The sequence below is a fragment of the Aethalodelphis obliquidens genome, unplaced genomic scaffold, assembly GCF_003676395.1.
Source record: "Aethalodelphis obliquidens isolate GAN/ISIS:26980383/991018 unplaced genomic scaffold, ASM367639v1 scaffold28, whole genome shotgun sequence".
Classification (NCBI taxonomy): Eukaryota; Metazoa; Chordata; class Mammalia; order Artiodactyla; family Delphinidae; genus Aethalodelphis; species Aethalodelphis obliquidens.
Window position 1 is genome coordinate 803,349 of NW_020837972.1, and position 23,190 is coordinate 826,538.

Below are 23,190 nucleotides of genomic sequence, written 5' to 3' on the forward strand. Positions count from 1 at the left end.
GACAGTGGTGTGTACAGAGTGCCTGAGGGCAGGGCTTGCTGGGGAGGACAGAGACACAGCACACAGGACAAGTGGATAACTCAATTTGCCAAGTTCAGTGTGGCTGGAGCCCAGAGAACATGTGGGGGTGGTAGGGCAGCAAGGGCTGCAATTGAGGCAGGAAGAAAGGCCTGGAAATCCTCATGCCTTCAGCCCCTGCCTGTCGGGCTCACATTGCCTGCTGCACCACCTAACCCAGACCCGCCTAACCGTCCAAATGGTTCCATGATTGCAATGTCTCTTTCTCTCCCCATCCAGTTCCCATCCCCTGCTAAGTAAACTAGTAAATTCACATGACAGATTACAAGGCCACTAAAAATTATGCTTCCGTAAGGATTTTGCCTATATGGGAATTTTAATTATATAAAATAATGTTAAATGAAAATAGCAGGATAGAAAATTGTATACCAAATTGAACATACTGTATGATATTAACAGGTTAAAAGATACAGAAAAAAATTGGAAGCGGCCCAAATATTAACTGTAGTGGTCTTTGGATAACGGAATCATGGGCAAATTTTTAAAGCTTTTTTTCACACTTAACTGTACTTTCCACTTTTTCCATAGTAAGTACTATGTTATTAAGATTCAGAAAAAATATGGGAAGATGTTAAAGGTCCCAGATCGTCAGATCTCAGTAGGGGACAAAAAGGAAAGCAATCTGATTAAAGAAATCTACACTAAGGTGTGATGAACCTTAGTATAATAATTCTCTCAGAAATTTTCACATTTTTAAATTTTATTGAGTCATATTTTTAATAAGTAACACATTCACATGGCTCAATTCAAAAGGTACAAAAGGATATAGACTGAGAAGTCTCTCTCTCCCATCCCTGGAACCTAGTCATCCTGCTCCCTGCCTTGGAGACCAATGGTACTAGACTATATCTTTAGGACACATTCCAGAAGTAGAACTACTGGGTCAGAGGGTATCTGTATTTGTAATTCTGTATCAAACACCCTCCAAAAAGGATGTGCCAATTTTTAGTGCCATGAAAAATACATAAGAGTGCTTGTTACCCCCATCTTTGCCAATTATATGTATGTTTTCAAAAGAGAACGCATAAGTAGCATGAGAAACATAGGGTAATTTTGGCAGTTTGGGAAGATATTTTAAATTCACTAATTCACTCGCTAATTAGTTATTAAAATCCATTATGTTCCATGCACTATGCTAGGCCCTAGAGATAACAATTTCCAAACGTAACACATATCTGAGTGGGAATTCTAGGCTCAGCTGTTCCTACTTCTTCGCATTGTCTTCCATTATTTCTTTTTTCGTGTGTGTGTGTGCGCGCGCGCGCGTATGCACGCAGCACACAGGATCTTACTTCCTCACCAGGGATGGAACCCGAGCCCCTTGCAGTGGAAGTGCAGAATCTCAACAACTGGACCACCAGGGAAGTCCCATTTTCCATTATTTCTAAATCAAAAGTGTTTTTGTTTCTTTTGTTTTAAGCTTCAATGATTTTTCTTAAAGTTTACCAGGTTTCATAAGTAAGGGTGAAGTAGGATTCGGATTACCCCAGCACAAACTTTCAAGGGTCATCCAAGAGGCTGCCTTCTGTCATTCCTTGTATCACTGTCTTAAAATGTTCCTTAACCTTTCATGGACTTTTGTCCTTAAAAATTATCATGGCACAGGGACTTCCCTGGTGGCACAGTGGATAAGACTGAGCTTCCAATGCAGGGGCCCTGCGTTCGATCCCCGGTCAGGGAACTAGATCCTACATGCGTGCCGCAACTAAGAGTTTGCATGCCACAACTAAGGAGCCCATGTGCCGCAAATAAGGAGCCGGGGAGCCACAAATGAGGAATCTTGGAGCCGCAACTAAGGAGCCCGCCTGCCGCAACTAAGACCTGGCGCAACCAAAATAAGCAAACAAATAAATATTAAAAAAAAAAAATTATCATGGCACAGGGACTTCCCTGGTGGCACAGTGGTTAAGAATTCGCCGGTCAATGGAGGGGACACAGGTTTGATCCCTGGCCCGGGAAGATCCCACGTGCCGCGGAGCAACTAAGCCTGTGTGCCACAACTACTGAGCCTGCGCTCTAGAGCCCGCAAGCCACAACTACTGAGCCCTCGTGCCACAACTACTGAAGCCTGCATGCCTAGAGCCCATGCTCGGCAACAACAGAAGTCACTGCAATGAGCACGCGCACCGCAATGAAGAGTAGCCCCTGCTGGCCGCAACTAGAGAGAGCCGCGTGCAGCAATGAAGATCCAATGCAGCCAAAAATAAATTAATGAATTAACTAAATTAAAAAAAATTATCATGGCACAGAGGAATATAATGGCTCTGGGTTCAAATCTCAGCTCCACTACTTACTCTGTGACTTCAGTCATTATTTTCTCTCCAAGACTTTTTTTACTCATCTGTTAAAATGGGGCAATTACCTTCCTCACATGATAGTTGTAGGGATTAAAGAGTAAAACAGTAAGGGACTAGCACAGTGCCTGGCACATAGTTAAGTGTTCAAGAAATGTTAATTGCTCCTCCACTGTGAGGTCTCACAGAGTACAATGAAGGTGTAACTGCTTCTTTAAACTCCCCAGGGAGCTATGCAATCAGCAGGTATTTGGTTAACTTGCTGAATGAATGAGTCACAACCTCCCTTTCTGAATGAGCATCGCTCCTTGAAGGCATTGTAGGTGAGACATCAGAACTGTGTATGAGGAAATCCAGAACAGGACACAGTTTGATCTGGGCAAAATCAGATTTTCCCCAAAAGTGTCAAAATCAGGAGGCACTTGTTGTATCTATTATCACTATAAATAACATCAGCTAACACACTGCTCAGCCCTTTACATGAATCATCTCATTTAATCGTTACAACCTGCCTTTGAGGTAAACACTGCTTACCATCTTCAGCATCCCCTGGGATGTTAGATTAAGGCGCAGAGTAGTTAGGTCACTTGCCCATGGTCACAGAGCCAGTCAGAGGCAAAGTTTTCAACTCCTAAGCCAATGTGCTTAAGTACCTCAGTGATCTGTCTGTGTGTCTATCTTCTCAAGCCCAGACCCAGCTTCCAGGTGCCTTGCTCAGCACAGGGCTAGACACCTCAAGAACACCTCATAAATGTGCATGGGCTGATGGCTCTGATGCCCAGGAGTGCTTAGAAGTGTACAACTCAGGATGAGTCAATGTAGCCAACTAAAGTTGTAGAAAATCAGTGTCCTAAAAGAACAAGACATTCTTCAGTGATGTTTTTCAGAACTGGAAATGTTACATAACTGTTTCAGAGTAATTTTTTCTTAAGTATTGTCCAAAACTCTTAAACAAATGAAAAAAAAAGATCGGGGATATGCAACCAGAAAAAGTTCAGGTTTCCCCAAATTAGTACCGACCTGTATTAGAGATTATGCTACTCACACAGAGGATTAATTATTCACTGAACTGTCTTGCTCACTCTAGTTAGACACCTCCTGGAGTCACATGCACAGTGCCTGACACACAGTACATGTTCAATAAATGTATGTCAATAAATGATGGGAATTTGCCAATTTCAATTCAAACCAATATAACTGGATAAAATACTGTATTAAAGGAAGCTCTTCAGACTGGACAGATCCTAGTTAAGGGCTGTAAATTTCGAGTATAATACAGTGAGAGGACAAAACTGGAGCCAGAGGACCTAGTCTGATGCTCAGCTCTGCCAACTCAACTAAGCCAGGGTCCTCACCTGCAAATGGGGTAATTGTGTCTGACCTTCCTTTGTCATCAGAGAAATTTTCAAAGTGAGAGTTTTGCTTTTGTTTTCACACAGTCAGTAAATTCTTATTAAATTCAGATTCTATAAAATCTTATTAATTCAAATTTTATTTGCGGCTGAGCTGAAGACCTCTGAAATACTCTAAAGGTAGAGTATCAAGAAAATGAATAAGGTCGACAAGGTTTAACCAACTAAGGAGAAAACTTTCTAAGAGTTTTAATAACATCAGCATATACTTGACAAAAACAATGTGATCTCACTTCTCCTTTCAATAGGAGGTCCCAAGGAGGACCATCAGGAGAGCATTTATAAGATAGACCAGCGGAGTTCCCTGGTGGTCTAGCGGTTAGGATTTGGCACTTTCACTGCTGTGACCCGGGTTCAATCCCTGATTGGGGAACTGAGATCCTGCAAGCCTCGCAGCCAAAAAAAAAAAAAAAGACACTATGAACAGAGTAAGAAGGTAACTCACAGAATGGGAGAAAATATCTGCCAATCATGTATCAGAGGGATCAATATCCTGAATACATAGAGAACTCCTAAAACTCAACAACAAAAAAATGAACAATCCAATTCAAAAACGGGCAAAGGACTTGAATAGACATTTCCCCAAAGAACATATACGAATGGCCAACAACATGAAAAGATGCTCAACATCACTAATTATTAGGGAAATGCAAATCAAAACTATGAGATACCATCTCATACCCATTAGGATGGCTACTATTTAAAAAACAAACAAACAGAAAACAAGTGTTGGTGAGGAGGTGGAAAAATCAGAACCCTTGTGCACTTTTGGTGGGAATGTAAAATGATTCAGCTGCTGCAGAAAATTCTAGGGCAGTTCCTGTATTTTCCAAAATGTCTAATATGAGCACATATAACTTTCACAATTAGAATTACTGGGGTGTGTGTGTCTGACTATGTGTGTTTTCAAGATAGTCTAGTTAGAGCCAAATGCTCTGGGGTCAAGAGAAGCGTGGGTGCACTGGTAGCTTTGCCACCTCAGGCAGCTGCCCAAGGCCATCACCACTCCTGAGCATTTCCAACTACCACTGACTCCTTGACTCCCTGCCTGTGACCAGACAAACACAAGAGTAGCTCCCAAATTACAGGATCTCCTAGTGGTCTTATCACATCCGGGATGATGCTGTAGTACCCCTTTCACTTGACATGGCCGCCCCAGCTCTGCATGGTCAGCAGTGGTTGGGGCTGAACCAACCTCTGAGTGGTCAGACGTACAACTCACTCTGCACTTCAACATGTGCAAATCCAACTGCCATCAGGTCACGGAGTTACTGGCACTGCCTCAGATTTTGCAGTTCAGCTCTCAATGAATTACTTCAAGGGGCTTCAGGGGATCTGCAAACTCTGAATATTTACATGTAAAATTATACATGATGACAAGTAACTCAATTACAAAAGGGCAAAGGATTTGAATAGACATTTTCTCCAAAGAAGAAATGACCAACGTGCACGTGAAAAGCTGTTCAACACCATCTAGCCTTAGGGAAATGCAAATAAAACTACAATGAGATGCCACTTCACACCCACTACGGTGGAAAATAATAATAATAATAAAGGACAATAACAAATGTTGAAGAGGGTGTGGAGAAAATGGAATCCTCATTTATTGCTAATGAAAATGTAAAATGGTGGACTTCCCTGGTGGCACAGTGGTTAAGAATCCGCCTGCCAATGCAGGGCACATGGGTTCAATCCCTGGTCCAGGAAGATCCCACATGCCATGGAGCAATTAAGCCTGTGTGCCACAACTACTGAAGCCCGCGTACCTAGAACCAGTGCTCTGCAACAAAGACCCAACACAGCCAAAAATAAATAAATTTTTTTTTAAAAGAAAATGTAAAATGGTGAGCTGCTGTGGAAAACAGTTCGGCAGGCAAAAAGTTAAAAATAGAGTTGCCATTGACCCAGCAAGTTCACTCCTACGTAAACACATTTAAGAGAACTGAAAATATGTTCAAACAAAAATTTGTACATGAATGTTCAGAGCAGCACGTCATAACAACTAAAAGACAGAAACAACTTAAATGTCAATCAACTGACAAATGGATAAACAAAACACAGTATTATCCATACAGTGGAATATTACTCAGCCATAAAAAGGACTGAAGTACTGACACATGCTATGACATGGATGAACCCCAAAAACATTACACTTAATGAAAGAAGCCAGACATAAAAGGCCACATACATGTGATTCCAGATTAGTGGTTGCCAGGGGATGGGAAGAGGGGAGACTAGGGAGAAACTGCTAACATGTACAGGGCTTCTTCGGAAGATGAAAATGTTCTGGAATTAAGACAGTGGTGATGGTTGCATAACTTTGTGAACATTCACACTTTAAAATGGTGAATTTTATGATATGTGAATTCTACCTCAAAAAAATATATTTGAGCAACAGTGTACAAAATAATTGGCCAGTTCTCTTCAAGTTTAGTCATGAAAGACAAAAAAGGCTGAGGAACTGTCTCAGATTTAAGAGACTAAGGAGACTTGATACTAAATGCAATGTGGGAAACTGGATTGGATCCTGGAACAGAAAAAGGACATTAGTGGGACAAATGGCAAAACTTAAATAAAGCCTATAGCTTAGTTAGTAGTACTGTATTTACGTTAAATTTATTAGACAATGTTATTATGGTTATGTAAATGTTAACATTAGGGAAAGCTGGGTAAAGAGTATACAGGAAGTTTGTGTATTATTTCTGGAAGTCTAAAATTATTTCAAAATAAAAAGTAAAAAAGAAAGTACATGGAGCAGGTCAGGGGGTTGGCAATTTTTTTTCTGAAAAGCACTGTACATTAAATACCTTAGACTTTGCAGACCATATGGTCTTTGGGGCAACTCTGTTGCCAAAAACAGTACGTAAATTAAAGGGTGTGGCTGTGTTCCAATAAAACCTTATTTACTTGGTTCGATTTTCCTAAAATGCTGATTTAGGTACTTTTTTAAGAGGAAAATTTCAGATTGAGAAGTTTTAAAGACACCACTAAATTACAATCATTTTACTCAACGCCTGGATAATATCTGAATAAGCATTTCACAACTTTTTTTACATCCTAGGAAACACAAAAAAGGGAGGAAGATAAACACAGGCAGGAAGTCTTGGCTCAAACCCAACCTTTTTTTGGCATTCCAGCAGGATTGGGTCAATATAGAACCTCTGTTCTATAGGGCAATGTAAGCATTCTAACAGGTTTCTAAAAAGTGATCTGCTTGGAGTTTTGCAAATCACAAAATAAGGAGCTCTGATGTTTAATTAGAAAACTAAAGATATGCTAGAAGCATTATCTGCAGATTACATGTGAGGATGAACTGGCAAGTCAAGTCCATCACAGGATTGGTTTTAAATGTTGATGAAATTAGCCAACAGATTGCAAAAACTCTCTCAGTAGACACAACATCTATAACAACAAACTGCTGGAGAGAGGATTAAAGAGGGATTTATGTCCTGGAGCTGGGGGAGGCTGGCTTGAACAGCCTCCTTCCAACCCATACTCTTCAGCTCTGTGAGTCCAAAGAGTTCACTGGCTTCTCCTCATCAAAGTCTTCAGATTCATTTCCAAGTTATTCTAAGAAAGTAAGCTACAAACTGATGGGGTGGGGACCCTGCTTAGTTATTCATTCAACAAACATTTAAGGAGCCCTTATCAGATGGGCCATTCCAAAGTCCTTGAAAAGAAGGATGGTACACAGGACAAAGAAGAGATGACAAAAGTTCAAACCCACTGGCCTCACTTCTAGAGATGTAGGCTGGGGGGATGGAGATGTCAAGAAAAGAGGGCAGAAAAAGAAGACAGCACCAGAAAGACTCAAAGTAACTACTCAGAATTAGACACTTTCAAGTTGAAAAGGACCTCCATCTAATAACTCCTTTGACAGGGAGTTCACTAACTCTGGAGGCAATCCATTCCATTGCTGGTCACCTGTGGCCAGCATTAAGTTCTTCTATTAAATCAAAATTTTGTCCTCCTGTAGAATCCACCTATTGATCCTAGTTTCTGCCTCTTTCAACCGCAAAGATGAAGTGGAAGCCCTCTTCACCATAACAATCTTTTCTGTTTTTGATGAGATTGTTTTGTTTTCCCTTCCATTGCTCTCTTTTCTGGGCTAAACATTCTCGCCAGCCACCCCCCTCGCCCCCCAAAGATCCTGAACAAGTTCCAGCTGCCTCAAAGCAAAGAATGCATATCTAGAACTCACAGCAAGAAAACACTTAAGATCAGTGGGCTTCAAACATCGGTATGCAGAGGACCCCCGAGGAGCATGTTCAAAATATAGTTTCCCTGGTTCCGACCCAGATTCTAAATGAGTCTTATTTGAGTCCTGCACTGTGAAGTATGCACCGTAGGGTATTTCAAAGCAGAGGCTGTGAGAACCATATTTAGAGATACACTGCCTTGTTTCACAAATGAGGAAACTGAGGCCCGACACAGGGAAAGGATTTGGCCCATAAAGCACAACTGGCTGTCGGCGACGAAGTCTCAGAGCCGGGCCTCTCACTCCCAAGCCCAACTCTATTCAGCGCGCTTCCGGGCCTCGGCCTCTCCACTCGGGGCAAACTCATTAAAAGCACCTCCGCATGAGAGAGGCGGCCTCGACTGGAAGTCAGAGTTAGAGTGAGTCTCTGCCTGGAAAGGAGAGCTTGTGGGGGCCTTTTCCCTACTTGGGGCCTCAGTTTCCCCAAACTGTAATCACTGGACGAAAGACCACAATACAAGCCTGACCTCCCTTCTGGGGCGAATGGCCCGGGCCAGGGCTGGACTTGTTGTCTCTGTGCTCCTGGGCTCAGGTGTCGCAGCCCGTGGGCCTGCTGAAGGCGGAACCCGGTCCCCGCCCGCGTCCCTCAACCTGGACGGCCCCCACCTGCCGCCCCAACCCCTCAGGTACCTGCCTCTGCTCAGCTAACGCCGCCGAGGGCGCCCCAGCCTGTCCGTCCGTCGGCCGTCCAGCCAGCCCCTTAGCTGGGTCAGTCCGGCCGGCCGGAGTTCAGATTCCTCCTACGCGTACGCTGGTCAGCTGACCCAGAGCCGCCGCTCTCCGGGGACTTCCGGCCACAACCGGAAAAGGTTGGTCCGCGCCGCTGTGCTTCAGCCCCAGATACTGGGCTCTAAGGTTCCGCCTGCTGGCAGGAAGCGGAAAAACACAGGGACCGTTTAGCAGCTTTTTAAAAAGCCTAAGTCCGGGCATGGAAAGCCCCAGACGTGCTTGGAACATTTTTGTTGGAACAGAGTGTAAGGATGATGGGAATCAGAATGATGGGAATATGTCATAGGACACAGGAGCTAACTTGAAGGAGATCCCACTGGCCAAATCTGGACAATTTGAGCAAAATACATAATGATAGTAACAGAATATAACTGAATAAAATTATAACGCAATGACTCTTTACTGATATAAATAAAGAAGTGATTAATAAATGGGGGAGAAGGGGAAATTCTTCCTTTTAGTAGAATGACAACTAGCAGATATGACGGAGTTAGAAAATCAGTAATGGATGGTAAAGCTAGAGGAACAGGATGGTTACACAGTAAAGGGTCTCCCATAAATTACTTATTGATTGCAAAGGGAAAATAGGAATTTCACAGAGGTGTAACCTCGCAGAACAAGTGAATCAAAATGATCAGAGTTAACATCACCAGTTATAGGTCAAGTAAAGATTATGTGCCTCCTGGAAGGGATGAAATTTGGATATGGATCATGGTTTAGGGGTTGGGTATCAATGTTAAAATTTCTATTGTGGTTATGTTAAGAGAACACCCTTGTTCTTAGGAAATATTCACTGAAGTATTTAGGGGTAAAAGGGCACAATGTCTCCAACTTAATTTCAAATGATTCAGAAAAAAATTCAGGTGTATAAAAATTGAGAGCATGATTTAAGGAAATGAGACAAAATGTAAGCAAGTGGTGAATCTAGGTGAAAGGTATATGGAAGTTCCTTATATAATTTTTGCTACTTTTCTTTAAGTTTCAGATGCCAACTAAAGAAGGTCTCTTGACACCCAGTTCTACAAGGATTGAGTCATTAGCCAAGGTAGTCTCTGACCTTCAACACACAATGAAAGGAGTTCAGGGGCGAAGATCAGGAATGAGGCACTCTCTGTTCTGGGAAAACTGGCAGAACAGGTCTTCAGATGGTTAGATATTTTCAGGAGAAAATTTTAGGAGCCCAATTTCTTGCATATTTTCATACCTAGAAAGACACTAATGTCATTAACTGAGATATGTGTTCCTCGTGACTCACAGCAACCTTCTACTGAGATGTGTGCTTGATTGCTCATACCCATTCTCCAAAATCACATATAAACCAACCTCACCCACCTCTTTGGAGCAGTTCCTCAAAGCTATCTAAGAGGCTGTTTCCCCCTGGGCTATAGTCATCAGTAAGTCCCCAAATAAAACTGAAACAGCTCTCACATTGTGCATTTTTATTTCAGTGGACAATGATATAAAAATTAAAATTTACCCCCAGAATGAGGGGAGTGCCTTGGTTCTAGCCAATTTACTTATTTACCTATCAAACATTAATTTATGTGCTGAGCACTGGTGATGCAGTAGGAAACGAGACAAGATCTTTGCTTTCATGCCTAGCGGGAGAAATATCAAACATACAATCACAAAACTAATGGGCCACTTGGCTTGAAAATATTAATAGCTAACATTTACCGAGCGTACCTAAGCACACACCACACAATGGTTAATTTGATCCTCACAGCAGCCCTGCAAATGGTTTTGATCATTACCTCTGCTTTACAAATGGGTAAAGGAAAACTTTTAAAAGTTTATGCAATTTTATCCTTTAATTAACAGTTTTCAGATGACATACTGATAGGTGAAAGAGCTGCAATTTGCACCCAGACATTGTTCTCTGGAGTTCTTCTTTTTTTTTTTTTAATTTATTTTTGGCTGTGTCTTTGTTGCTGCACGTGGGCTTTCCCTAGTTGGGATGAGCGGGGGCTACCCTTCATTGTGGTGCACGGGCTTCTTAATGCAATGGCTTCTCTTGCTGCAGAGCACGGGATCTAGGTGCACAGGCTTCAGTAGTTGTGGCTCGTGGGCTCTAGAGTGCAGGTTCGGTAGTTGTGGTGCACGGGCTTGATTGCTCCGCAGCATGTGAGATCTTCCCCAACCAGGGATCGAACCCGTGTCCCATGCACTGGCAGGCAGATTCTTAACCACTGTGCCACCAGGGAAGTCCCGTTCTCTGGAGTGCTTAACACCCATCTTCGTTGTTTCATGAATTCAACAAGCATTTATTAAGTACCTGCAATTATCCCAGGGACTGTCTTAGGGGTTGGGTCTGAGTAGGGGGTGAAGGTAGTAGATGAAATAAACTCATAGATGAAATTCCTCATCTGCCAGACTTCTCTTCAAATTCCTGTGGACACAGGGATGTTACTAGTCACATGAACCTGGATTTGAATCCAGGCTCTGAGAAACAGAAAAGCAGCCCCTGATACCCAGGAGCTAGCCTGGCACTTACAGGAAGGCCTTGGTGTTCTCCTGTTGAGCATAAAAACAAAACACAGAACATCAACGTCAGACAAGGCTGCTCTGTGACTCTGATGGATCAGGACAACATAAAGACCTCGCCATAATCATGTATGAACCAGACAAAGCAAGAGCATTGTCCAAAGCACAAAAATGACCAAGTATTTCCCTAACCTAGCTCATATAGAGATTGCTGCTGCTTCACCAATTACAGCTTTAGTCTCAGTCTAGTCTTCCCTCGTTCTAGATAAGATTTACCAAGGTACCCGTCATAGACAGCATCTGATCCAGATAAAACCCGGCTTCCTTATTTATTTAACTATAGTTGATTTACCATATTGTGTTAGTTTCAAATGTACAGTTTCAGATTCTTTTTTTTAAAATTAATTAATTTATTTTTAGATTCTTTTCCATTATATGTTATTACAAGGTATTGAATATAATTCCATGTGCTATACAGTAAATCCTTTTTGTTTATTTTATTTTATTTTAAAAATCTTTAGAATTTATTTATTTTTTTGGCTGCACTGCGAGGCTTGTGGGATCTTAGTTCCTCAACCAGGAATCAAACCCGGGCCCTCGGCAGTGAAAGCATGGAGTCCTAACCACTGGACTGCCAGGGAATTCCCTATCTATTTTATATATAGTGGTGTGTATCTATTAATCCCATACTCCTAATTTATCCCTTGCCCTCCCCTTTCCCCTTTGGTAACCATAAGTTTATTTTCTTTGTCTGTAAGTCTTTCAGTTTCATTAAGTTGATCTGTATTATTTGTTTGGATTCCACGTATAAGTGATAGCATATAATATTTGTCTTTCTCTGCCTGACTTACTTCACTTAATATAATAATCTCTAGGTCCATCCATGTTTCTGCAAATGGCAATATTTCATTCTTTTTAATGTCTGAGTAATATTCTATTGTGTATATATATATATATATATATCACATCTTTATCCATTCATCTGTTGATGGACATTTAGGTTGCTTCCATGTCTTGGCTATTGTGAATAGTGCTGCCATGAACACTGAGGTGCATATATCTTTTCAATTAGAGTTTTTGTCTTTTCCAGATATATGCCCAGGAGTGGGATTTCTGGATTATATGGTAACTCTATTTTTAGGTTTTTGAGGAACCTCCAAACTGTCTTCCATAGTGGCTGCACCAACTTACATTCCGACCAACAGTGTAGGAGGGTTCCCTTTTCTGCACACCCTCCCCAGCATGTATTATTTGTAGACTGTTTAATGATGGCCATTCTAACTGATGTGAGGTGATACCTCATTGTAGTTTTGATTGGCATTTCTCTAATAATTAGCGATGTGGAGCATCTTTTCATGTGCTACTTGGCCATCTGTATGTCTTCTTTGGAGAAATGTCTATTTAGGTCTTCTGCCCATTTCTTAATTGGAAACACTGCTTCCTTAAGCCCACCCCCAAATTATCACACACAAGCCCAAATCCTAAATGTCCTTCCTAAGACTCTGTTACTGAGATGCCCTATCATTCCTCATAGCTCACATCCCCCACTTTGCTGTAACAAATAATAAACTCAACTTGTTCAACCACGGGTGTGCGTCTGGTGGTCTCTGATTGGAGAGCATTCAAAGATCCCTTGCTCACTAGCTATGTGAATTCAGACATCAGTTTCACCTACAGAAGCCCCCATTTCCTCACCTGTTGAAATGCAAAGATTTATTCCTACCTCAGAAGGTTGTTGTGAGGATATGGAACAGGCTTAGCACTGAGAGCTCTCAGTGTACTTTGAAAAATTCCTGCTTGAGATGCAAACTATTATATATAGGACAGATAAACAACAAGGTCCTACTATATAGCACAGGGAACTGTATTCAATACCCTGTTCTAAAGTATAACGGAAAAGAATATGAAAAATAATATATATGTATAAATGAATCACTTTGCTGTACAGCAGAAATTAACTCAACATTGTAAATCAACTATACTACAATAAAAATAAAATAAAATTCCTGCTTGAGCTGCTACCTCCTTTGAAAAGTCACAGAGCACCATCATTATGAAAAGATATTGAAGCCAACAGCTCCAATTAAGACAACGTGCTGATTGTATTCCCCTTTGTTCTTTTCTTGGGTTCAGGAGGCAGACTAAAGGCGAGAGTTCAACTTTTCCTTTGTCAGAAATGAGGTCATTCTCATGGTCTCTTCTGGAAACGTTCCTGAAACTTTAACGTAAGGGAACCAGCACTGTTTATTTCTTCATGTTCTTGCTATTAAAAATGTTCCCAAGACAACAGAATTGGAACTACCAAACTTGGAAGCACTTCAGCTTCAAAAATATATCAAGTAATATCTTCTCTGCTTATCACATTAAGGTACTTACAGACCCCAGAAGTCCTGTTGGTGATGTTTGCATTTATGCTGCTAGGACCCAGCATGGATTTAATAGTATTTGATGCCTACAGCAAACTGTGCTAAATAAAAAATACTCATTCCTGTTGGGAAGAATAAAATAAATAGAAATGTTCTGATGTCTTCCTCTGCTTGCTCTGAGCATCCCAAGGGTTCTCATGTTAATAGCCCTAACCTTCCCCCGCCCCCTCACCTCCTCTCCAGTTATTCCTCCGACTAATAGTAACACGCATACGAATAATGGCAGCTAATATTTACTGAATGTTTATTAACGTGTCACACACAGTGCTAAGGGCTTTATGCAGTTTAATCCTTACCCCCAAATTTCGAAACAAGTATTATTACACAAGAGGAGCTAGAGGCCCAGAGAAGTTAAGCAGCATATCCAAGGCCACACAGCTGGTAAGAATCAGGTTCATTTGGAATCTGACAACAAACCTCCTCCTGTTAAAATGCTGCCTTGCCACCCTGGGCCAGCGAGTAGGGTCTATGAAGCGACAGAGGGAGGGATGGGCCTGGAAAGAAAGAAAGGGCAGGGGCAAGGGGGAGTGGGGGTCCATGCAGAGGCAATCAGATCTTCTCCAGAGTGCAGAGGGAAGGGGTGGAGATTAGGAGCACAAGACAAGTAGGAGGCCATTGCAGAGCCTCAGAGGGAGTGGGGACTTGTGTCAAGGGTTTTGGGGGGCCAGGAAGGTTGAATAGTGGGAAAGGGCAAGTTATTGTGAAGGAGAAAAGTGTGATTAAGGACCTGAGGCCTCACAGGTGTGTAACTGCCAGGTGAGGAGAGGCAAGGATTCTAGGGGACCTTCTGACCTATGTGATCTGTTAAGGCTCACAGATCCCTGCCCTTCTCTGGGCCTCAGTGTTTCCTCTGTTCAATGCAGGGAGAGAAGATTCCAGGATCCCAGGAACCAGCCCAGCTTGGGTAGGTGGTGAGGAGATGGCATCACTTTTTCCTTTGGTCTTCTCACCTGACATGGGAAAGAAGGTTCCCTGAGCCTGGCCCATCCCCATCCAAACCCCAGGCTCGGGTTAGTCTCCTGCCATGGGTCCAGGAGACTCAGAGAAAAAGACCATGTATGCAAACAGAATGGAGAATAAGCCAGAGGAAGCACCCTGAGTCCTCCTCAACTCCAACCGTTCCTCGGAGGAGGTGGGCCTGTTAGAAGCATGGCCTCATTGGTTACCCAACCCAGAGCAAATGTGCAAATCCTTGCTGTGTACCTTCAGGCATGTCACCTAACCTTGAGCCTCAGGCTCCTCTCATTCTCTGTGCATGGGTTCTAAGGTTGGGCTGAAGTCCACTGCACCCCTGCCATCAATCCTTCTGCCCCACGACAGCTCACGGTCTGTTTCTTCTGCCTTCTGCCAAGGCCTGGCCTAGGGCTCTGCAACATGGCAGCCCTGCTGGCCGAGGACAGCATCTCACTTGGGTCGAGGGCAGAGTGAACCAGCCTGACTTCTCAGGTTCAAGTCTGGATGGTATTATTTGTTTAGGGACATGGCCACTAGATGGTATCAGGACTATATTCTGGAATCTTCTGAGAACTGGGCAAGGAGGACCCTATTCCTGGGAGTTAGGCTCTTCCCAGAGGATTCTGTAATATTCCCAACACAGATGAGGCTTGGACAAAAGTCTAGGAAACCAAGGAAGGTTTCCTAGTGAAGGAGAGGAAAATCAAGAAGGCACCAAGAAATCATGGTCCAAACCCTGGGCAGTGTGGGGAGGGAGGTGGGGTACTCATCTGGCAGCCCATCTCTGACCTGCACCTCTGGGAGCCCAGGAAGGAAGGGAGGAATATTCACTCAGGGTGTACCATGTGCCAGGCATTATGAGGAGACTTTTTCTCTTACATTTTTATCAGTGAGTCCTGTTTTTTTGTTTGTTTGTTTTGTTTTTTTTTTTGGCTGTGCCACATGGCTTGTGGGATCTTAGTTCCCCGACCAGGGATCGAACCCCAGCTCCCCAGCAGTGAAAGCGCCGAGTCCTAACCACTGGACAGCCAGGAAATTCCCATCTCAGTGAGTCCTCTTAATAGTTCATTGAGGAAAGAATTATCGGCCATTTTACAGAGGAGGAAACTGAAGGAATATGACGAATGTCACACAGCAAAGTAGAACTGTATTTTGTGCTTCCAAGTCCTGGAGGATGAGCTAGAACTTGGGTGACCAAATAAAATGCAGGATGCTCAGTTAAATCTGAATTTTACATAAACAATGAATGGTACATATTTATACAAAAAATTATTTGTCATTTATCTGAAATACAAATTTAACATGGTGGCTTTTATTTTTTGCTAATCAAGAAATCCTAGATACAAGGGATGCCCATGGCCAGGACTGTGAGGTCTAGGAGAGAAGTTTGAGTGACACCATGACCCCCTCTCAGGTGTGGGGAGGAGGCCCAGGCACCAAGGTCAACAATTGCCTGCCACCTGCTACCTGGCCACCAGGGGGCAGCCGAAGTTTGCACAGCTCCTGCTTGGGTGACTGGAAACTTTCCCAGGGCCCGGGAGTAACAAAGACCTAAAGGGACCAAGATCCTCAGACTCTCATTTTCCCCCACCCTGCACCCCATCTGTCACCTTGGCTCCCACACCCCAGAAAATCGTTCCACCCTTTGTCCATCCACGATCAGGCCAGAAACCCGGGAATTATTTTTTTTTCTCAAGACTAGATATAATTTGAATACAAAAAAGGTTAAAAGTCTTAAGTGTTTCCCTGCAAGAATGTTTACATATGAACACACTTGCGTAACCACCACACAGATCAAGACAGAGCCGTGCTGTCCAATTCAGAGCCCTCTAGCCTCATGTGGCTACTGAGCGCTTGAAATGTGGAATCCAAATTTAGATGCGCTGTAAATATAAAATACACACTGATTTCAAAGACTTAATATGAACAAAGAATGTAAAATAGTTCGTTAATAATTTAAAAGTATTGATTACATGCTGAAATAATATTTTGCACATGGATTACATAAAATGTATCATTAAAATTAAGCTCACCTGTTTCTTTTATTTTTTTAAACTGTGGCTAGAAAATTTTAAATTACATTCATCGCTTGCATTAGAGTTTTATTGTTCAGCACTGGCGTAGACAGATCTGACTTATTCACCTGTAAAATTGGGACTCAGGGAATTTCCTGATGATCTAGTGGTTAGGAATCCATGCTTCCACTGCAGGGAGCCCGGGGTTCAATCCCTGTTCGGGGAAATAAGATTCCGCAAGCTGCATGGCATGGCCAAAAAAGAAAATACAACTCTTCGAGACTTACCTGGCTGTCCAGTGGTGTGCGGTGCGGCTCGGCCAATAAATAAATAAGATAAAACAAAATAAAATTGGGATTTGGAGAGGTGGAATCATTGGCTGATGTTTACACTGCCTAACCATGGCAGAATGGGATGGGAAATGGGGTCAATTTGAACCCTGAGCCCGTAGTTTCCACAGTGCCTGCCCCCCAGTCCCCTGTCCTGAATGGGGGTGCTGCTGTGGGGTGTTGAGCAGTGTTTGGGTGCCCCAGACTCCAGCAGCATACCCCCTCCCTGCTGTGAGCCCATCCTGGGTTGCGGGAGTCAGGGAGGGGCTTCCTGGAGGAGGTGATTAAACCAACACTTGAAAGATGAGTAGGAACAAGCCCAGGTGAAGAAGAGGGAAGTATTTTAGGTAAAGGGAACAGCATGTGCAAAGGCCCTAAGAGGGCCTGGTGATTGAAGAAATGAAAGTAGTTCTGTGTGGCTGGAGCAGAGAAGTGGGGATCTGGTGAGGTCAGCCAGGCCCAGATTCTGCAGGTCATGAAAAGCTTCAACTTGAAGGCCAGAGAGGGTCAGGGGACTGACCTGACCAGGCTTGTGTGTGGTTGTGTGCGGTTTTTTTTTTGGTCGTGCCCTTTCGGGATCTTAGTTCCCCAACTAGGGATTGAACCCTGGCCTGGGCAGTGAAAGTGCCAAGTCCTAACTAATGGAGACCCCCCAACCCCCCGCCTGGGGAATTCCAGTCTTGTGTTTTAGAAAGATTAGGCCTGCTGCCATTTGGAGAATCCTTATTCTAAGAGAGAAAATGAAAGCCAGAGAGGCAAAGGGCTTTTCAGCATCACACAGTGAGTGTGACCAGGCAGGTACCAGAAGGGACGGGAAAGGCACAAAGACAGCCTTCCTTGTTGAGGAGTTTCCCTAGGAGGCGCTGGCTTTAGATGCCCACTAGGTGACAGCAGTGGAGGGACCAAAATCGGGGGCTTCTGGGAGGGCCCTCTCTGCTGTCCCACAGGCCTTTCTGCTTCCATCTCTCTGGTCTGGGCGTGAGAGGACTCCTCCCTGGGCCCTCTCGTCCACATCCCAGACCAACAAGGAGAGCCTGGGTGTCAAGAAGCTCAAGGTCTGGTCCTAGCTCTAACTCCCCTCTGCTGCTGTCCTTGGGCAAATTCACATATAAAACAGTGCTTGAGGGCTTCCCTGGTGGTGCAGTGGTTAGGAACCCGCCTGCCAATGCAGGGCACACAGGTTTGAGCCCTGGTCCAGGAGGATCCCACATGCTGCAAAGCAACTAAGCCCATGCGCCACAACTACTGAGCCTGCACTCTAGAGCCCACGAGCCACAACTACTGAGCCCGCGTGCCATAACTGCCGAAGCCCGTTCGCCTAGAGCCTGTGCTCTGCAACAAGAGAAGCCACCACAATGAGAAGCCCGCACACCTCAACAAAGAGCAGCCCCCGCTCACTGCAGCTAGATAAAGCCAGCACACAGCAACAGAGACCCAACACAGCCAAAATTTTTAGATAAATAAATAAATAAATAAAACAGTGCTTGAAAACTTGGGTTCTTGGCTGGAAAAATGGAGATTTATTACTTAGTCTACCAGGGGCCAAATTCTTCTGTCAGACCTCCCTCTGGGCCTCTTGACCTGCCCTCTTCATCCTGTTGAGTGAGTTAGACTCCCAGGGCCTCCCCAGGCCCCAAGGGCCAGGCCAGTCCCAAAACGGAAGGAGGTGATGTGAGCTAAGTTCTCTGAGTTACAGCCAACAAACAACCCAGGTTTCAACCTCAGCCAAAGAGCCCTGGGTGGGATGGAAGGGTGGGTAATCAGCAGAGCCTCCCTGTGTCTCCAGTGTGAAGTGGGGTGAAGAGTTGCTGCCCTGCTTCTCCTCACCCCACTGCTGGGTAGGGTTACCAGGTATAGTAGGTAAAAACACAAGACACCCAGTTAAATTAGAATGTCAGATAACCAAAAATATAACTGCAGTGTTTGGGGCACATACTTACACTAAAAATGATTCCCTGATTTCTAAAATTCATATTTAACTGGGCATCTACAATTTATTAGGCAATTCTACCACTTGGGCTTGGTGAGAATATAAATGTCAAGCACATTCTGAACGGGAAGGGTGTGAATCTTGCACTCAGCATCATTCTCTCAAACCCCAAGGCCTGTTGTGGCCCCCATGTCTAGCTAGACAGGGCTTTCAGGGCCCATTCTACCCCCTTGTTGTTGTCGGGTTTCCCTACAGTTCTGGAGATGGGGTCTCATGCTGCATGAAGGACTCATTTGGGCTATTTGCAGCCTATTGTGAGGTTTTCCCCTCAGTGAGCTCCTTTTCCATTCTCTGATCCTCACCACACCCCCTGAGAAGTAAGAAAGGTGAGTAAGTAGGGACGCATGAGCATTCCAATCAGTAGATGATGTCATGGGTATTCAGCCAAGGTAAGTGATTTGCCCAAAGCTGGCAAGTGAGGGGAAGTGGAACCAGGGGTTGAACCCAGGGTGTGGATAAGGATCTGCTGAGGCTCTTAGGACCCTACTAGCAGGCTGGAGTCAGTTGGGGGAATGGAAAGAGCCCACATTCTGCAGCTTAAGAACTGGGCATCAAATCAATCACATTGCAATTCTGCCTGGCTCCTGCCTTCAAATCCCCTCCTAACTGGAGATCTCACTTGTCAAAGGCTATTATATGTCAGTCCCTAAACACTTTATATACACTCACATTAATCCTCATGGCATAAGTACTATTCTTATCTCCATTTTACCAATGAGGCCAAAAGAGGCAAAAAGACTTACCCAAGATGACAGAGAAAGTAAGGGAAAAGCTAGGACTCCAATCTGGGTCTGGCTTGGGCTTATTATATTCCACTACACTGCTTTCCCCAGGTATTGGATACACCTGGAAATTCTAGGTAGAAAAAGCAATCTACAAACAATGACAGTTTTGTTTCTTCCTTTCCAAACTTGACAATTTGTATTTCTTTTTCTTGTGTTATTGCATTGGCTGGGACTTTCAGTACCATTAATAGTAGGCACTCATGACATGTTCCTGAGTGCTTCTGTGTTAGTTATGTATTGCTGTGTAATAAATATCCCCAAACTTAGTGTCTCAAAACAACAAACATTTATTATCTCACATAATTTCTGAAGGTTAGAAATTCAAGAGTAGCTTATTAATTGAGTGGTTCTGGCTCAGGGTCTCACCAGGTTACAGCAAAAATGTCTGCCAATTTCTTCAAAGAAAATATGCAAATGGCCAATAAGCACATGAAAAGATGTTCAACATCATTAGCCATCAGGGAAATAAAAACAAAAACTGCAATGTGGTACCACTTCACACCCACTAGGATGGCAAGGACGTGGAGAAATCAGAATTCTCATACACTGCTGGTGAGAATGTGAAATGGTGCAGCCACTTTGGAAACAGTCTGGCAGTTCCTCAAATGGTTAGAGTCATCACATGACCCAGCAATTCCACTCTTAGGTATGTGCCCAAGAGAAATGAAAACATATGTCCACAGAAAAACTTTTACATGAATGTTTATAGAAGCATTATTCATCATAGCTAAAAAGTGGAAACAGTACAAATGTCCATCAGCTTGAACAATGGATAAACAAAATGTGGTCTATCCATACAATGGAATATTATCCAGTCATAAAAAGGAATGAAGTATGATACATGCTACAACACAGATGAACCTTGAAAACATTATGCTAAGAGAAAGAAGCTAGTCACAAACAGCCATATATTGCATGATCCCTTTTATATGACATGTACAGAATAGACGACTCTATAGAGACATAGAGTAGATGAGTGGCTACTTGGGGCTGGGGGAGGGAGGAAGATGGAATGACTGTTACTGGTTATAGGATCTTTTTGGAATGATCAAAATGTTTGGAATTAGGTAGTGGTGATGGTTGTACAACTATGAATGTACTTAAAGCCATTAAATTGTATGCTTTAAATGGGTGGATTATATGGCATGTGAATTATATCTCAGTAACCTGTTACCAAAAAAAGAAAAAGGTCAGGTGGCGGTGTACTCATCCTAAGGCTTAAGTAGGGCCTAAGGATCTGCTTCCAAGTGATTCGCTCATATGGCTATTGACAGGAGGCCTCAGTTCCTCACCATGTAGGCCTCTTCATTAATGTCCTCATGACATGTCACCCACCTCCCCAGAGAGAGTGGTCCAGGAGAGAGCAAGGAGGGAGCCATAATGACTTTTGTGACTTAGTCTAGGAAGTAATGTCACTTCTGCCACATTTTGTTAGAGGCAAGTGACTAGGTACAGCTCACACCGGAGGCGTGGGGTGGTAGGCTCCACCACGTGAAGGGAAGAGTATCAAAGAAACTGTGCACATCTTCAAACCACCACAGTTTCTAATGTTGCTTGGTTAGGTAGAATGGCTTCCATAGTGTCTCTGAGTCCCCATCTCTCCCCTCTCTCTTTTATTCATATTTTACTAAGTTGTTGATTAAAAAACTAAAAATAGAGTTGCCATATGATCCAGCAATTCCACTCCTGGGCTTATATCTGGAGGGAACTCTAACTCAAAAAGATACATGTACCCCAATGTTCATAGCAGCAATATTTACAATAGCCAAGACATGGAAGCAACCTAAATGTCCATGGACATAAATCCCTTGCACTTCTAACTCCGTCATGGTGGCAGCTTCCTAGAGGACACAACCGACACCCAGGCCCTGGCTCCTTCGAACTGCCAGACCCCTTACCCCCAGGGATGCCTTCCATCTCCATCCCGCGACACTAGCATCCTCTGTGCCCCCTCCCCTCCCCTGTCCTGTCCTGCTGGTTTGGATCCCGACATCCTCCGTTCTGAGGCCGCTGAGGGGCACCCCACTGGGAGGCAGGGCTCTGGAGCCTGTCCTGTAGGCTCACTGACGTGGCCACTGGTTAATCTGAAGGGAAAACCCAGTGACACCCTCCCCTGAGGCCCGGGCAGGCCCCAGCCTGCCTCCCTTTGGGGCCCAGGCAGGAAGAGACCTCAAAGGTCAGCTCCACTGTACCCCTCACTGTACAGAGGAGGAAACCGTGCTCCGAGAAAGGCAGGGACAAACCTGCAGTCACACAGCCAGGCAGTGGCCTAACCAGGACTCGCTGTCACAGATGCTATGGCCCCAAAACCTTTGAGACTTGCTTTCTTCTGCGTAAATTGCTTCCTGCCCAGGGGTGTCCTGAGCCATAACAGTGTTTCGAATGCCAGGCACTGTGCTGAGAGTCCTGTGAAGTGGCTGCTGTGAGTATGCCCATTATACAGATGAAGAGACTGAGGCTCAGAGAAGTTGAGACTTCTAGGCCTGAAGTCACACTGTGCCAGGACCCAAGCTAGGTCCATCCGACCTTGAAAGTTGGGTTCCTGCTGTGGCACCTCCCAGCCTCCCTGGGTTGTTCACCAGCAGGAAAGGGCCCTGTAATATGGAAAAGGAGGGCAGAGGTGGGAAGTTGAGTTGTAAGTACCCAGCTTCCCCAGATGGTTGGAAGGTGAGTAATACATCAGCTCTGAGACACAGGAACAAGTGTCTGGGTGTAACCCCTCCCTGTTGGACAGACCACCCCTGTCTCTTGAGGTACACATGATGCCTGCTGTGTCCCCCAGGTGACTGCAGTCCAAGGATGGAGGTGGCTGCAGACACAGCCCCCTAGGCCACCTCTGCTCCTCTGGGGACCACAGTCCCTTCACGCCCAGAGCATCAGCCCTGCCCAGTGTTGCTTTCTTTTTTAAAAATTAATTAATTATTTTTATTTTTTGCTGTGTTGGGTCTTCCTTGCTGTGCACGGGCTTTCTCTAGTTGCGGTGAGCGGGGGCTACTCTTCGTTGCAGTGAGCAGGCTTCTCATTGCGGTGGTTTCTTTTGTTGCGGAGCACAGGCTCTAGGTGCACAGGCTTCAGTACCTGCAGCACGCAGGCTCAGTAGTTGCAGCACGTGGGCTCTAGAGCGCAGGCTCAGTAGCTGAGGTGCACGGGCTTAGTTGCTCCACGGCATGTGGGATTTTCCTGGACCAGGGATCAAACCCGTGTCCTCTGCATTGGCAGGCAGATTCTTAACCACTGCACCACCAGGGAAGCCCCAGTGTTGCTTTCAAAGTCTGCTCTGGCTGTGTCTACACCATCTATCAGACCAGGAGGGCTGCTGCTGGGCCATGCCTGTGCTTGGAGTCCCAGGAAGTGGGGAGCCCTGGGGCACTGTCCCCTGAATATGCTGAGTGCCTTTCTTAGAACCAGGACTGGGTAGGGAGAGCATCCAGGTGGT

The 23,190-nt window shown here is 44.3% G+C and overlaps 1 protein-coding gene across 6 annotated transcripts in view; it reads right to left on the reverse strand.

Moving 5' to 3' along the window:
* The window catches only part of LOC113629665 (E3 ubiquitin-protein ligase RNF185), an 88,113-nt gene extending 79,294 nt beyond the window's left edge, over positions 1-8,819 (reverse strand). For 2 of the 6 annotated variants that reach the window (XM_027124248.1, XM_027124246.1), the window contains exon 1: positions 8,673-8,804. The gene's annotated coding sequence lies outside the window, so the exon portion shown is untranslated. Of the gene's footprint in view, positions 1-8,672 lie in introns of all 6 variants that reach the window. The other 4 variants (XM_027124247.1, XM_027124253.1, XM_027124252.1 and 1 more) reach the window with 4 other exon arrangements.
* Between the last annotated feature and the right edge of the window lie 14,371 nt (positions 8,820-23,190).